Below are 12,167 nucleotides of genomic sequence, written 5' to 3'. Positions count from 1 at the left end.
TCTGCCTGTTGTGTAGGGACTTCCTAGAATGTAGCTTAATAACTCATCACTCATGCTGGGTGGGCTTTCCAGTGATGTAGCTGCCTTGGAGTCACCCACGCTCTTGTAATTAACCCTAATAAACTCACAGGTTCCCCAAGCTAGACTTAGGTGGCGTCATGTCTTCAGCTTGTGTGGGCTAAGTGTGCAGTTGTTCCGAGTCCCTTCCGTAAGTCACACAACACTGTGTTTTCATATATCAAAGTGATTTTTTTTTTTTTACATGTATAAAGAGTACTGAGATGGACCCTCTGGCTGGCTCTCTAAGTTACTTGTGAGAGCTGCAAGCATTTTGGCCAATGAGGGTTGGTGTGTCCGTCTGTACTGAGCTCTACGGACCAGCAATGGTGAAAGCTCCAGGGTGCGCTATATCCTCTAAAGTCAGAAGAAGATTTTCATGAATTCACTGTGAGGTTGTGTGTCAGAAGCTGCACCATGAAGTCTCACCGATCTGACTGACCAATAGCGATATGAATAAGGATAGCAACAATGGACATGCCGAAGTGGAGGAGGGAAAAGCCCATGATGCTTCAAGACCTGCACAGCAAACTACAGGCAACGGAAGTGGGAGAAATGGGCTTCCTCAGGGGAGAGCACACCAATTGGTTACCCACAGCAAATGGTCAGGCCTGAAAACATACATACAAATAAAATGTTATACCGACGGAGCCGGTTATATTTAGGAGTGTGTGTCTGTGAATGTATGCATATGCAGGAAATAACAGTGGACGAAAAAAAGACCATGAACTTGAAAGAGACCAAGGAAGAGTATATAGAAGGGGGTGGAGGGAGGAAACAAAAGGGGGGTAATGTTGTAATTATGTTATAATCTCAATTTTTTAAAAAAGTAAATTATCATTTTTTCCCTATGATATAAGTATATAATTTTGTTGGTATTCTTATTTTATGGGTTAGATTCAGAAGGATGGTTATCTCTCCTCTCTTGTCCTTCTGTCTCTCTGTCACATGTGCCTTTATGAGGGCAGGGGACACCCAGGGCCTTGAACAGTCTAAATAAGTATCCTGCCACTTGGCTGCAGATAGCCATATATTTGCCTGAGCACTTGTAACAGTGGCCACACCTTTTGAGATAAAGGGAGAGGATCAGAAATCGGTGCCTCTTGGGGGAGGCAGGGTCTGCCTCCTTGGAGCAGGAACACTCCAAGTCACTTGTTTTCTGTGTAAGTTTTTTTCACAATAAAACACAATCTATTACTCTACCAGATCTGGTTAATTCATTACAAGTCTCCTATAGCTACATCCTTGGGCTTCAGGAATCATTCCAATCACTTATTATACAGTGTTCTTGTCAGTTAATCTAATTTCACTTCCTCAAGATAATACCCACAGCCTCCTGGCTTTAACTTAAACCCACATTAGTACCTAACAGCTTTCTTCCCCTATCAGATCTAACATCCAAGAGTTGAAAAACTGGTCTAGCCACCAGTTCTCAGCTCGTGGGAAAGCAGCTGCAGCCTTCCAGCTGTCAGCCAGTGATGAGGACACTAATGGAATGTAGTGAGTCCAGCATTCACAGAACAAAAACATCGGCCATCTCCAGTTGCCCTGTAACCAGAATTTCCAAGTTATATGTGACATTAAAATACCTCACTGCTTCTCAAGCTTGACTGGACATTGGGACAATCTAGGCAAGGGTTTTTAAAAGATGTGATCTGGTCCACTTTGAAAGATTTTTTTTTTCCTAATATGCTGGAGTGTGGCTGGGGCCCATGTTTATAGCTTCCAAGATGGTTCTAACAGCCACTCCATTTTAGGATCATTGAACCAGATCATCTTTAAGACAACATGTAATAAAGAGAAATTAATAAAACATATTGAATGTTCACTGAACCCTGAAAATACATACAACTACTGTGTGTCCATTAAATATATATTTTTATAATTTTTATTGATTCTGTGGGAATTTTTGTTTCTTTTTGGTTTTTCAAGACAGTTTCTCTGCATTGCTTTGGAGCTTGTCCTTGAACTTGCTCTGTAGACCAGGCTGGCCTTGAACTCTCAGAGATCCGACTGCCTCTGCCTCATAAATGCTGGGATTAAAGGCTTGAGCCACTGATGCCTGGCAATTCTTTGGGAATTTTACATCATGCGTTCCAATCCCACTCAGTTCCTAGTCCTTCCATGTCCACCCTCCACCCTTGTACCCTCCCCCACCCAGAAAAAGAAGATAGAAGTAAACATTAAAAAAAGAAAATTTGCTCCTCTCCATAGCTTACTCATTTGTCACAGTGGCATTGGGAACGTCAGTGTGCCCCACAGTATATCCCTTTGCCCAAACAGCTTTACTTGTAAATGTTCAGTGTGATGAGTCATTGCTCTGGTAAAAGGCCTCTGGCTTCTGCTCCACCACCAATACTGGACTCTCACCAAGACTCTTTTCTGGTGTCTCGCTCTTGCCCTAAGGCATGGAGATCCTGTGGCTATGGTTCAGCAGGATCCATATGGTCCCTCCAGCAGGTCATACATGAGGCAGATGTTGGGAGTCATAGATGGGGTAGATGTTGGGGTGGGCCTACTCAAAGCTGTGGATATGGGCTTGGGTGGTAGCTGCGTTAGTAAGCCCAGGGGCAGGACCAGCCCTCACTGTGGCTGGAGAGGAGTAAGGTAAGTTCTCCCAGAACCAGCCAGGGACAGGGCTGGCTCAGTACTGGACCTTGGACATCAACATGGACTCAGATAGCATTCCAGACTATAGGCATCTGCATGGTGTTTGGTGGCAACAAAAGCCAAGAACATCAACACAGACCCCGGCTGCAGTAAGACCGTAGCCTAGTCATGACCCTTGACTGCCGCATGGGCTAGGATGACACCATGACCTCAGGTGGCAGCAAAGACCACTCAAATCAGTATGGCCCTGGTGGCAGCATGGCCCTCAGACATCAACATGGCCTCAGGTGGCAACCCAGACCATAAATATATATTTTAAGCGGGATAGCAGCTGAGCAATCTTGTCTTCAGGCCTCTATATGTGTAAGAATGTACACAAACACACATGTACACATGAATGAGGGATTGAATGAATGGATGAATATAAAGAATAAATACTGATTGACCCACACAGTGAACTACTGCCCAGCAAACACAAGAAATGAGTCATAAGTTCACAATGTAGTTTTCCAAAGAAAAGGACATACGCTGTACGGCTTTCCTTATGTGAGATATTAGAAAGGGTTAAGTAATTTAAGGTGACGAGATGCATATCTGCTGCTTCCCCGAGGTCCCGTGGGAGCAAGGCAGGAGGGAAAAGTTCAGCATGTCCATTATCTTGCTTATCATGATGCCAAATTCTTACCGAACTGTGTATATTAAAGATATGCACTAGCAAAGTTTGAATGTAATTGGACCCCATAATCTCATAAGGAGTGGTACTATTGGGAGGTATGGCATTGTTGGAGTCGTCATAGCCTAGTTGGAAGAACCCTGGTTAAATGTTTTCCTTATAAGAGTTGCCGTGGTCATGGTGTCTCTTCACATTAATAAAAACCCTAAGACAAAAAGGTGACTGTATTTTGTTAGGGTGGCTCCTATTTTGGCATTATCTTGATGGCTGCCATTGTTTGGGTAAGTAATAAAAAGACATATGTACTTCACTTTAAAAACATAGAATGGCTGGGTGCAAAGATTTAATCCCAGAACTTGGACAGAAGGCAGAGGCAGGCGGATCTCTGTGAGTTCGAAGCCAGCTTGGTCTACAGATCAAGTTCCAGGACAGCGTGTAAAGTAAGCAGAAGGAGAATGTGTTACAAAGGAATAGCAAGCTGATTCTGCACACAGTCTTAGCAGGGGCCATGTCTGAGCCGAATGAAGAGCTCTGCCACTCATCCTTGTGTTTACTCGGTAATCAGACTCCCACTTGGAACCAAACTGGACTGGCTTACATAACCTTATTCCTATTATTATCACTAGAACAAAAGATACATTCAAAAAATTTACTGGGGACCGCTGCTGGCTCCTTTGATATTTTAAATTTTTTTTTTTTTTTTTTTTACAATTATATGTGTCTGTGTGTAAATAAGTCCACATGATTAAAAATGTCTACAGAAGCCAGAATAGGTCATTGGATGCCCTGTAAGTAGAGTTACAGGTGGTTGTGAGCTGCCATCTCCTAAGTGAGTGCTGTGAATTAAACTTGTTTCTCTACTAGAGTGGTAAATGCTCTCAACCACTGAACCTTTTCTCTTCAGTGTACTGATTTTTTATAATATACAAACACCCAAGCAATAAAATGGTAAAATACGTCTGAATATGAAATTTCTCCCACATCATCAAAGATGGTGGGTCTAGTTGGGTAGATCTTGGAAACTTTTGGAGGTGGGTTTAACCGTAGAAAGTATACCTCTGAGGTCATATCATCGTGGTTACATCGTGTTCTAGCTCTGAATTGTCTCTTTCTGCTTCCTGACTTCATTCTCCATGCCCTTCTGTTACAGTGCTGGGCCTCACCACGGGCCCATATTAACGAAGCCAAGCAACCCTTGTTTCTAACTTTGGAAAGTGTGAACCAAAACAAAAAATGTCCTCCTTTTGATTTACATCAAGTGTTTTGTCAGTGATGAAAACTGAACGAATACACAACTTAGATATGGGCATGACTGCATATTCTACATAAGGCAACAAATTTTGCTTCTTTTTCCAGACAGGGTCTTACTACATAGTCCTTGCTGATTCTGAACTCACTATGTAGATCAGAGCCTTGAATTCACAGAAATCTACCTGCCCTCCAGAGCGCTGAGATTAAAATCATGTACTACTCCCATCTACCTTGTTGTTTGTACATTTCTCACAAATTAAAACTAATGTCCATTATGTTGTCATGGCTTCACCATATCCTGTATTCTGATAATTTTCAAGTATCGAGAGATCTTTTATAGCACCAGCCTTCTTAGATCCTTACAGGGTCCAGCTAAGGCTCTACAGCTGATGAGAGAGAATGCCTGAGTAAAAGAAACGAATCAGATCACAGGACTACACTTCAACAGGTCTCTTCATTGGTCTCCTTCTTTTTCTTCTGCCTCTATTCTTCTGTCCTATCCAACTGTCTATAATTTCTTAGCTCTAATTCTCTGTGATACCCCCTCCCCCTCCTTCATTTCCCAATTTCTGCTCATTTCTGTCAGCTTCTCCTCAGGATTCTGCCTCCGCTTCTGTTCCTCAGCTTTTGCTCCTCAGTTCCTACCTCCTCTCTTTGCTCGATCCAGCTTATAAAGACCCACAAAGTCTTGCAGACAGGCATTCATCTGAAGGTCACATACCATTTCTTAAGTAAATGATGAGAAACAGAGTCTGCAGTAAAGCCAGATAGGAAGAAAAGAGCACTTACTTTTCAATTAACTCCCTAACTAGTGGGCTACAAACTGCAGCTGTAAGAGAAGTCGTTTTCTGTTATCAGTAGAAGAAGCCTTATAGGACTAAACCAATAAGAGAAATAGGGCATTGTGTGTTCTATCCTATACTGTTGAGTGGATAAACCATCTGAAACATTTTGTGATTAGTGGTCATAAAGGCTAGGCTTCCTCTGCCTTGGGACTTGTCTGTTTACCCTGTGTCCTCCCAGAGAATGCAGCAGCATGAGCTGCAGGGTCAAGGGGCAGAGGAACCCATACATACAGCACTCTCCAAAGCACAGTGAAATTAAAAGCATTTTAAACCCGAAGATAGAATTTTTCTGTCTAGTATGTAACTCTACCATACAAAGCGAAGCTTGTAACTCTTTGGGGAAGCTATCAAGTTAGTTTACATTTTGTAGCTAACCCTGGCCAATCAGGGAATCTTTTCCTGTGGTGTCTGAACAAGACCATAAGACTGAGGTTAGGAATCCGTGTAAAGGGTTAATTTTTGTCCCTGGTACTGCAATTAAGTTACTTCATACTATTTACCTTGGCTCAGCAAATCATACAAGTGGCTACATGCCCTAGTAAATAAGAGGGCATTCTTTTGGTAATAGTTCATCTTAAAATCTTAAACTTGGTGTTATCAATGTACCCCAATTGAATGGGGGAAATTTTGCCCAGTAAGTGATCAAATAGTGCTGAACTCTGTGGGAAATAAAACCCGAATTTGTAACAGAAGGGAATAAGCTATGGGAGAAATCTACAACATGAAACAGTCACTTTATTCACAAGACGACATGGCTTGCAGCTTGTCCTAATGCACCGGAGCCTCTGACTCCTGATGGGTTGACCTTGTGAGGTGAGGATGATTAATTATTGAATGAGTCTTCGGTTTGTAGCACTCCAGCTTACATTTATTCTCAGTGCCACCACTCACTTCTATTCTGACAGCACACAGCCCTGCCATTCCAAATCATTTCCTTCCTCTTCCGAAATGGAATCATCCCTCAATTTGTGCTTTGTGACTATGTGACCGGCAGAGCTTCCTGTATGAGACAACACTTTACTCCCTGACCTTGGGTATGGTCACATGCTTTCTGAGTGTATGACACCCAAAGAGACATGACACTGGAAGCCTATAAACAGGAGCTTGCAGTCATTAGAAGGTTGGCCCTGAGCTTGTCCGGGGACCAAGGTTCTCATCTTGGTCTTGAACCCAGAATGAAGACAACACATTTTTTTTCCGCATAGAGCAAAGTAGAACCCAGCAGAGCTGGGGCAGCTGGTACACATCCAGAGAAAGACATCACCATGGTTATTATAACCCGGAGAGAAGTTGGGGCTTACTTCTCATGACAGTCACGACCCAGTAAACACTGTCCCTGGTGAGTTTGCTACTGGATATGTCTTCAGAATATTCCCTGTTCATATCAAAACCCAAATATCCAAGATTAATATCATTTTCTCTCTGTCTCCCCGCATCCCCCACTGCCATGTTGACATAGGATCTCTCCCTGTGTAACACTCGCTGTACTGGAACTTGCTCTGAATCAGGCTGGCCTCAAACTCAGAGATTTCTTCTGGCTAGGATTAAAGGCATGTGCCAACACACCCAGCTCCTTTATTCTCTTAGCTGTTTTCTCATCCCCGAGTTTCTTATTTCAGTGGTTAATAGGACCAAAGTTTCATTGTCTTTCTTCTCCCTCAACAGCCCCCTCTCTCCTACACACCTACTATTAAATGAAATCTTAGAAGTCTCTCTTCCTTATTTTTTTTTTTCTTCGTTTTCTGTTTCATTTCCTCTTACCCCTCACTGCTGAAGACTCTGAGGCCAGACATAACAATCTTTCTAACTTCATCCAACCAAATTACTACATATGGTGGATCGAATCCCCCAAACAGAACCTAATGGATAATATTTATGAACACAAAGCATAGTATGAGAAAATGAGAGGTGACAATATGAATAAAATGTAATCTCATTATGAATAATCTTGAAGATTCAAGCATTTTAAAGGAGAGCTTAATCACACTTCCTTTTACAACTGATATTCTGTGACTAATCCATCCTGCCTGTGAAAAAACAGACAAGTCTTTCTGCAAGTGTGTTCTTGTTGTTGGCGGTGGTGGTGTGTGTGCCTGTGCACATGCACACGCGTGCACATGTGTGTTTGGTGACTTCAACCTCTGCAAAGCGTAAACAGTACTTTCTCCCAATGCTTCTTGGGATGTTACAGAATTAAAATGAAATACTCTCCTAACATATAAAATATAAAATAACTTTAATTTTTAAGGCTTCAGTTTTCTTTTAAACTGAGAAGCTACTTCATAGTTTTTATAAGTTGCTTTTATCCATAAAAATGGAAGTCAAAGGGGTATGTGTGTGTTTGTATGTTCTTTCCACAGCACACAAAAGGAAGGCAGAGGGCAACCTTTGGAGTTAGTTCCTTTCTCTCATTATGGGGGTTCCAGAGACAGAGCTCTGGTTGTTCATCTTGGTGCCAGGTGCCTTTACCAGCTGAGACATCTGGCTGGCTGTCCCTGAGATAATGTCCGCAACATGAAATTTTGTTTAAGCCTTTGAACTGAAAATGTTCATATCTGTTCTGTGCATGTTCCTGAAAAACTACTATAGAAACATAACTTTACCTAGCCTGTGTTCTGTGTCCCTGCAACTTCACTACAGAAATACTTTATGAAACATCTAAGCACTTTCACGCCATAGAAGAGGTGGCAAATCCTGTGTATAATAATGTTGGTAAGATATTTTGAAATTCTGGTTACATGACAAAGAAAACCTTTAACCACAAGGACTAATACATACATACACATATACATACATACATATATATAATAAGTATCATCAATATATTTATATGTGACATTCTGATTAGAAAGTAGCTGTTTATGTCAAAATTTTAGACTGCAACTCATTGTTAATACTCTGTATTATTCAAGGTTTTAGAGTAAATTTATCATGGTTCTCTTCTGTCAGAGATGAATTTAGGGCTCACATCTTGGATGATAAACAAGCATCTTACAGAGCAGGAAATAAACAAGAGTCAGCACTCAGGGACATTAATGAAAAGCCAGTATTCTTCAGACTCTATCCACCTTCAACATAAACAAACCCAGTTCTTCTGCCACATGTTTGTGTCTCTGGTGTTGTGTCGAATGAGGCCGAACAGCCTCACTGTAACTTTAATCCACATCAGACTCACCGTCTCTAGATTGTGTACGTAGGTGTTTTGTTCACAACGATCAAACACAACAAGCAACAACGGCTGGTGTTGATTAGATTACAGTTAGGGTGTAAGGCCATTTTTCTCCCGATGACATCATTGTATGAATTCTATTTCTCTCTATCTCACTTTCTCTGTCTGCCCCCCCCCCCCGTTGTTTGTTTTTTTTTTTTTTACTTCTCTCTGCCCCCTCCCCCCACCATCTTTTTTTATATCAGGCTTTGACAACCATAAGGATAATGTTATATCCACAGAGATTTTGCTCCCTAAATAATTGGCTCTATGTGAAGATTCATGATTGTGCTTCTCTCTCGGCAAGAAAAGATAAAGAAAAACAGTGTCTGCTCTTCACCCAGTTTGCAAAGAAGTCATTCTGGAATGTCTATCAGCTCTAAGAAAGGATTAGTAGTAATCGATTCTCACCCTACATCGTGTGCCTATTGCATAACCCATTCCTTAAGGTCAAGGCTTGAGCAATGCACAATGTGTTGAGCTGGTTTCTATTTCCCTTTAGTTTCTCCACCTCTCAACAATCTACTCACTATTTCTGTGTACTCCTTTCTGTTTTTTTTTTTTTCTCCTTTTTCCTTTCCTGTTTCCTGCTTCTCCTCCTCCTTTCTCTTTCCTTCGTTTCTTTCTTCTCTTCTTCCTTTTTTCCTTCCTTCCTTCCTTCCTTTCCTTTCTTTTCTTTTCTTTTCTTTTTTTTTTTTTTAGAGAGAGGACCTCACTATGTAGCTCAGACTCTTCTAGAGCTCACTCTGTGTAGCCCAGGCTACACCATCTCCTTGTCTCCACCTCTCCTAAAGGCGAGCCCAACAAAGTCTGGCTCTCGTTATTTATTTTCAATACTATAATTTTCTTAAGAAACCAACAGAGTCCTAGACTAATTCAGGACAGAAATTGAGGAGTGCAAGTGGCAGGCTCAATCTTAGTAAATTTAGCTCCTACCTCTGCTATATACTAGCTAGCTGTAAGACTTCAGGCAGGATATTAACTTTCATCTTGCCCTGGTTTAATGAAGGGAGAAGTTGACGTGAGAAGAATATCAGTTGATAGGGCAGATTACTATCTATGGAGCCCTTAGTTAGCCTGTCGGTAGATGTCATGGTCCCTGGGACAAAGGCAGGAGGTTTTATTTCTTTTACTTGCTTCAGTACAACCATATCTACCTTGTTCTAGTAGCTGAGCTGCAGACTTCCTGATGCTGCTGAGTTAATTCCACCATCACTTCTGGATTAGCATCCCCAGTACTATACCCCGCTGTGAACCTTGCCTCTCTTCTCTTTGCTCTGTCAAATACACCTTTCTTTTCTCCAGCCTGGAAAGCTTACTCCCTCTATTTTCCAGCATCCTTTGTTAGTGTTCTTGTTTATGCCTAGGTTTAAGGTTTTAAAGCTAAGTAAGATATTTCAACTTTAGTACATATTGATAATTTTTAGTTGGGTGCTTCCTTAACCAAAGTGAAAATAAGATAACATTTTGATATAGCAATGAGTATAGTTTGTGGTAACTTCTGCTTTGGTCCCTTGCATAGTTTGAGCCATCTGTTAAATCTTCACTTTTAAGCAATAGTTTTATTAAGATTCAAAAACAAAATAATTAAAATGATAGTATAACAAACTGCTTTATGCCGTTTACGTGCATCTATTAACATTTTATCACATGGATTATCTTTATTCTTCCTATCCTTCCTACACACACACACACACACACACACACACACACACACACACATTCCCACACATAGCAGTGTACACCTATATACATCTTTCACTAGGGAAAATCTGAAATTAAGTGACATAAATAATACTATAAACATGCTCAAAATATTTAAAATAAATTCTTATGTAATCACTTGACCCCTGTATTCTAACATTAATTCACAAGTACAACTTACTATAAAATTCTGGTTTAGTTGTCCTGAGACCAAAATATACATTTTATACCATATGCCCCTGAAGGTCTGTCAATTATGTTGATTAATGCTTTTGGCTGTCTTCTAAAATAATGTCAAAAATTTTCCAATGATACTAATTTGTAAAGTATTCCACATGATAGGTTTTTAAAGTTGTTTTATTATGATTAGACTCCAATTAAGGTTTTTGCTTTGTTTTTCGATAGGGTCCTTCTATGCAGTCCAGACTACAACCTTCAACTGACAAACCTCCTGTCTCCAGCTGCCGTATGCTTGGATCAAGCACCGCACTCAACTTTGACTCCTATAGTTTTTTATTTTGGGCTTTGTTTTGTGACAGGATCCCACTCTCAAGTGTGCTGGCCTCAAACTTGAGGGCTGAAATTGAAGCCATGAGCCTCCACAATTGGCTGTCCAAACACTTTTGACAAGAGTTCTACTTGGGAATGGGTGAAGTGGTGCCCACAGCATTGTTGGCATCGTACATTGCATAACCCATCACAAGGTCCCAGTGTGAGGCTGTCCTGTTGTTACTGATGCTGATTTGGGGACCCGTTCACAGCTACATTACAATGGTGCATCTCCCCCTTTACAGTGGTCCAGGGTTTAAGCTGCCACCTTGAGCCAAGTGGGTGTTTGAAGGCCACACTGCTGCTGGACCCCACATAGTCTGAGTGGCCTGCACTGCCAACTGGGGCCATGGTGGCATCCAGTCCTGCGCAACTGCTAAGGATCACGTATGGGTTGGTGGCGCAACTGTGGTTGGGGTCTTGGTGGATATTCATGGCCTGTTTTGCCACCAAGGGCCACTGGGATGTCAGGGGTCTGGGCAGCCACCAGTGTCCGAGTGCTGAGCTTCTGCTGAGTTATATAGATATGAGTGGCTTGCGTTGCCACCTGGGGCCATGGTGTCATCTGGGCCTGGGCTGCTGCTGGGGACCATCTCTGAGGCCATGGCCCTGCCGCAGCCACGGTCTGTGGCTTCTGTTGCCACAAAAAGCAATGAGGACAGTGCTGTATAGAGTTGGTCCTTCCCCTCACTGGATGACGCACTGTGGAGAATTGGCCCCGCCCCTCACCAATTTGCCACTTGCGAGAGCAGCTCTGGACCTCACCTGGGCACCACAATAGAGTTGTCTGTGTTGGCATGGGCACAAGCAAAAGGCTCCTAAGGAACGAGAGTGGGAAAACTAGCCCCACTGTCTGTCATGCAGGGGCATGGGCAAGGGAGAGAAATCCCCTTACCCCTCGGCCCCTCGTCTCTCACCACCCACAGCATGTGGGAAAAGCTCATCTCAAGGTCACGAGAGTGGGAGAGCTGACCTTGCCCTCACTGTCTACAGCACTTGGAAGAGTTGGTCCAGGCAGCAGCACAATAGAACTGACCTTGTTGGGGGAAGGAGGAGGGAGGAGGCAGGTGATGCTTGGAGGATCTGGCCCCACTCCCTCATCTGCCGTATAGTGGAGTGGGCAAATGAGAGAAGACCTCCCCCGTTCCGTGCCCCTCGCTGCCTGTGGTGGCTCGGAGAGCTGGCCCTGGGGTCCAGAGAGTGGGAGAATTTCACTGCACCTCACCCAAGCAGCACAGTAGAGCTGAGCCTCTTGGAGAGGAGGGGGCAG

Source organism: Phodopus roborovskii, unplaced genomic scaffold (genome assembly GCF_943737965.1).
Source record: "Phodopus roborovskii unplaced genomic scaffold, PHOROB, whole genome shotgun sequence".
Classification (NCBI taxonomy): Eukaryota; Metazoa; Chordata; class Mammalia; order Rodentia; family Cricetidae; genus Phodopus; species Phodopus roborovskii.
The sequence above is the reverse complement of the archived record's forward strand: the minus strand, read 5'-3'. Positions refer to the sequence as shown.